We start from the raw sequence: 5,877 nt of genomic DNA on the forward strand, positions 1-5,877 counted from the left end.
AAAAGGCTCATTGGGTAAAAGTTTAAGTTCATACTAATTTATTTTTAAAAGTAAAATAATCTTTTTTTTTAACAGAATGATAACTATTCTAATTTTTTTTTTTTTTTTAAAAATAGGTTTGATAAATAGCATGAAATAGAAATTCCATCCCCACACTTATTTCAAACATTGTCCGCAATGTGGAGAACAACACTTATAAGAGGAACACAAACAACATGAAAATCAAGGAGATAGGGAAAGAGAATTGGGTTGCCTACCAATAGCGCTTTAGTCATTGTCAGTAGCTAGACATGGGCATCCAGAGTCCTGCAATTCTACCCGTTCAACCATTAGGGTGGAGGGTTCACCCTCAATGTACTGCTTTAGTCTTTGCCCATTTACCTTAAAATTTTCACATGTTTCTGGATTTTCAATCTCACATGCACCATGAGAAAACACCTCACGTACCACAAAAAGGCCATGTCCATCTAGATTTTAACTTACCTGGAAACAATCTCAAACGAGAATTAAATAGCAAAACTTTCATCCCAGGTTCAAAATTTTTTCTCAAAATAAACTTATCATGATAAACTTTAGTCCTCTCTTTATAGATTTTTGAGTTTTCATAGGCTTCATTCCTTATTTCATCTAATTCATTCAAATTCAATTTTCTTATTCCACCAGCCCTCTGCAAATTAAAATTTAGGAATTTAATAGCCCAATAGGCTTTGTGTTCTAACTCTACTGGCAAATAACAAGCCTTGCCAAATACTAACCTGTACGGGCTCATACCAATTGGGGTTTTGTAGGCTGTCCTATAAGCCCACAGCGCATCATTCAGCTTAATGGCCCAATCCTTCCGAGAAGGATTCACTGTTTTTTTCCAAAATTCCCTTGATTTGTCTGTTACTCACCTCGACTTGGCCAGAGGTTTGTGGATGGTACGGAGTAGCCACTTTATGAGTAATGCCATATTTTTTTAGAAGACCTGCAAAAAGTTTATTACAGAAGTGGGTACCTTCATCGCTAATAATAGCTCTGGGTGTCCCAAACCTGGCACAAATATCTTTCAAAAACTTCAAAACCACTTTACTGTCATTTGTCCTGGTAGCTACAGCCTCAACCCATTTGGACACACAATCAACGGCCACAAGAATGTAATTATAACCAAAAGACATAGGAAAAGGTCCCATGAAATCAATACCCCAAACATCAAAGAGATCAACAACCAAAATATTCGAAAGGGGCATTTCATGACGCTAACTTATATTACCAGTCCTTTGGCACCTATCACACTTAGCACAAAATTCAAATGCATCCATGAAAAAGTGGGCCAATAAAAACCAGACTGCAAAACTTTTAATGCAGTTTTCTTCCCACTAAAATGTCCTCCGCAATTTAAAGTGTGACTGTGATTCAAAATATTTCGCTGTTCAAACTCAGGGATACACCTTCTAATTATTTGATCCGGACAAATTTTAAACGAGTAAGGTTCGTCCCAAAAGAAATGTTTTGCTTTGGAAAGAAAATATTTTTTTCTTTGTGAATTTAAGCCTGGGTAAAATTGACCCGAGACTAAATAATTCACAATATCTGCATACCAAGGCTCTTTATTATGTAAGGAGAGCAACTGTTCACCCGGAAATCTGTCATTGATAGGAATATCAGAATTAGGACAGTTATTGGCTACTTCAGGTAAACGAGACAAATGGTCAGCTACCACATTCTCACACCCTTTTTTGTCCTTGATAGTTAAATCAAATTCTTGCAAAAACAAAATCCATCTTATGAGTCTAGGTTTAGCATCTTTTTTAGCCAACAAATGTTTTAGAGCAGCATGATCAGAATAAACAATTACCTTAGAACCAATCAAGTACGAACGGAATTTTTCTAATGCAAAGACTATGGCCAACAACTCCTTTTCAGTAGTTGTATAGTTAATCTGAGCATTATCCAAAGTTCTACTTGCATAATGAATCACGTAAGGCATTTTATGAATTCTTTGTCCTAAAACAGCACCTATGGAATAATCAGATGCATCACACATTGTTTCAAAAGGAAACTCCCAATTAGGTGCAGCAAGAATGGGAGCAGAAGTTAATTTTTCCTTCAAAAGGCTAAAAGCAAAAAAACATTCATCATCAAAATTGAAAACAACATCTTTTCCCAACAAGTTACATAAAGGCGTACAAATTTTTGAGAAATCTTTTATGAAGCGCCTGTAAAAACCTGCATGACCAAGAAAACTTTGCACTTCTTTCACAGATGTAGGGGGAGGTAATTTAGAAATAACTTCAATTTTAGCCTTATCTACCTCTACTCCCCTGTCAGAAATTATATGCCCCAAAACAATGCCCTCTTTAACCATGAAATTACTTTTTTTCCCAACTCAAGGTTCAGTTCATTTTAACACATCTTTCAAGCACAGAAGATAAATGAGCAAGACAATCATCAAAAGAATCACCGAACAGAGAAAAATCATCCATAAACACCTCAACATATCGTTCAATCATATCAGAAAATATTGACATCATACACCTTTGAAAAGTCGCAGGTGCATTACACAACCCAAATGACATTCTACGGTAAGCAAACGTGCCAAAAGTGCATGTAAATGTCGTTTTTTCTTGATCTTCAGGTGCAATAGGAATCTGAAAATAACCTTGAAAGCCATAAAGCAAACAATAATAAGCATGCCCAGCTAATCTTTCTAACATTTGGTCAATAAAGGGCAAAGGGAAATGATCTTTTTTAGTGGCGGCATTTAATTTTCTATAATCTCTGCACATTCGCCACCCCGTCAATGTTCTAGTTGGGATTAATTCATTTTTGTCATTAGTAACCACAGTAATCCCAGATTTTTTTGGCACTACATGAACTGGACTTACCCACTTACTATCTGAAATTGGGTAAATAATACCTGAGTCAAGCAACTTTAAGACTTCTGCACGTACAACCTCCTTCATATTTGGATTCAACCTGCGTTGAGGTTGGCGGACAGGAGTTGCCCCTTCTTCAAGTAGGATCCGGTGCATACAAACCGTCGGACTTATTCCTTTAATATCGTCTACTGTCCAACCAATTGCACTTTTATATATTTTTTTAATACCACTAGTAGGCTTGTTTCTTGCTCATGTGAAAAGTTAGAAGCAATTATTACAGGAAAAGTATTATTTGGACCTAAGAAAGCATATTTTAAAGAATTAGGAAGGGGTTTCAGTTCAAGCTTGGGTGGAACTTCAGCTTCAATTGAAGGATGGAGTTTTTCCTTAATTTGCTCCAAACAGCCTGTAACTGAACCTCCTTCACCACTCCCCTCTTTTATTGTGCTTTGGCTGGATTCCACTTCATCAGCCTCAATATCTTCGACCTTCAACATATATTCATCTAATAACTCAGCAGAAATTATTAAATCTAAAACATCTACAGCAAAGCAATGACTATTATCGTTTTCTGGCAATTTCATTGATTTCAGAATTGAAAATTCAACAGTTTCATCAAGAACATTCATAGTTAATTTTCCATTTTGGACATCAATCATCGTTTTTGCTGTGGCCATGAATGGTCGGCCAAGCAAAATAGGCATGTCCTGCTCGTGATTACACTTTTTATTTATGTCTAAAACAACAAAATCAACAGGAATTATTAATTTATCAACTTAGACCAAAACATCTTCTACAATGCCCCTAGGATATCTAACAGAGCGATCAGCAAGCTCGAGGGACATTGTAGTAGATTTCAATTTATCTAGACCTAATTGCAAGTAGACAGAATATGGCATCAAGTTAATGCTGGCCCCTAAATCAAGCATTGCCTTTTCTTTCTTAGAATTCCCCATAGTAATAGTCATTATGAAACTACCGAGATCTTCTAATTTTGGGGGCAAGTCAGTTTGTAAAACAACACTCGCAGTTTTAGACATGAAAACTTTTTCATTATGTGCATACCTACGCTTTCGGGTGTTTAGTTCTTTTAAAAACTTAGCATAAGCAGGCATATTTTTAATCATGTCTAACAAAGGCAAATTCACGTTCACTTTTGACAACAAATCATAAATTGCAGCAAATGATTTATCAAATTTTGAATTTTGCAATCTACCAGGAAATGGAACTGGGGGAACATAAGACCTAGGGGGCACACAAGGATTATCAGATTTATGCAGTTGGGGTTCATCCTTATTATTATCATCAACATGCAACTTTTCAACTATTTCAGCTGGTTTAGAAGTGGTATTTGCTTTCACACTTTTTTCAATAACTTTACCACTTCTTAAAACAGTCATAACTTTAGCTTCTTCAGGTTGACTAGATAACTTACCTGGCACATGGCCTTGCATACCTTCTGCGAGTTGCCCCACTTGAACTTCCAATTTTCTCAGGGAAACCTCATTTCTTGCAAGTGAAGCCTCATTTTGTTGGAACCGTTTCTCATCTGCCTCCGACCGTTTATTGCAAACATGTATAAAATTTTGCAATGTATCCTCCAAAGATGGTTTTTTTTTGGTTGAGGTGGAGCAATTGGTTGAAAATTATTTTGATTATTACCCCAAGAAAAGTTAGGGTGATTCCTCCAACCCGGATTATAAGAGTTAGAATACGGGTCGTTTCTAGGCCTTTGATTAAAATTGTTCATCGCATTGGCCTGTTCAAAACTACATTTTCTCCAATCATATGTGCAGTACTTTGTTTCGTAGCCAGCATAGAACACAAGTTATTCATTTTTTCATCCATCGCAGACATTTGAACCTTCAAATCACTAATTGAATTAACTTCATACATACCTGGTGTCTGTCCCCTGACGCTTTTTTGTTGTGAGTTCGCTCCTAGCATTTCATACAATGCTAAGGTCTCCTCCGCAGTTTTTTCTCCCATAGAACCTCCAGCCGCATTATCAACAATTGATTGGCTGGTTTGGGTCAAACCATCATAAAATGTTTGATTTTGCAGCTCCAATGGGTAGCCATGGTGGGGGCATTGAATGAGCAACATTTTGAACATTTCCCATGCATCATGGAACGGTTCGCCTTCAGCTTGCGAGAAATTCGCAATTTTTCTCCGTAATTCAGAAGTTTTAGCATGAGAATAAAACTTACCTATAAACTTATTGTAAACCTCCGGCCATGTCCGAAGGAATCCAGGTGTGAGAGACATAAACCATTGTTTTGCGGCATCTTTCAAGGTGTACGGGAAAAACCTCTTCCTTGGTTCATCTTCTGGCAGGTCATTCAATGGAAAGTTTTGGACTACCCCGTAGAAATCCCGGACGAAGGTAAGGGCATCCTCGGTTGCTAAACCGTGAAAAGATGGCAACTGATTGTAATGGATCGTTTTCAGCTCATAATTCCTGGCTTCATTGGTAAGCACTATACAGGAAGGTGAAGTTCCTACTTGGGGCCTACCAAAGTCTTTCATCAACCTAGGGTTGGAAACGGGATTAGGGTTGGGGTTGGGTGGAGGAAGTTCAACCATGGTTGTGGTTGTTTCTTGTGGTTCTAAAGGTAAACTATTTTTCTTTTTTCTATTGATGTGGTCGTCTAAAGGCAATAGTTCAGGGGTTAAAGAGCGGCGACCATGCATAAAATAAATAGATAAATGAATGAACGAAAAAAATAGCAAAAACAAATAAATAAATTAATACTTTTACTAAATAAAATAAGTCAGGAAATAAAGAAACAAGATAATGAAGATAGGTAAAGCAAAAAGCAAATTAGAAATAAATGTTATAAGTAGTATTGAGCAAAGGAAAATAAACCAAATAAACAAATTGCACAAAAAGAAAAACAAGGAAGAACAGAAAATAAATTGCAAAATAAACAATTCCCCGGCAACGACGCCAAAAATTGATGGACAATTTTAAATATAATTGTCCTCGCAAGTGCACGAGTCACTGTAGTAATAG

The 5,877-nt window shown here is 36.7% G+C and overlaps 1 pseudogene; it reads right to left on the minus strand.

Moving 5' to 3' along the window:
* Positions 1-267: 267 nt before the first annotated feature.
* LOC109173374 lies at positions 268-4,967 on the minus strand (annotated as a pseudogene).
* Between the last annotated feature and the right edge of the window lie 910 nt (positions 4,968-5,877).

Source organism: Ipomoea nil, unplaced genomic scaffold (assembly GCF_001879475.1).
Source record: "Ipomoea nil cultivar Tokyo-kokei standard unplaced genomic scaffold, Asagao_1.1 scaffold0480, whole genome shotgun sequence".
Taxonomy (NCBI): Eukaryota; Viridiplantae; Streptophyta; class Magnoliopsida; order Solanales; family Convolvulaceae; genus Ipomoea; species Ipomoea nil.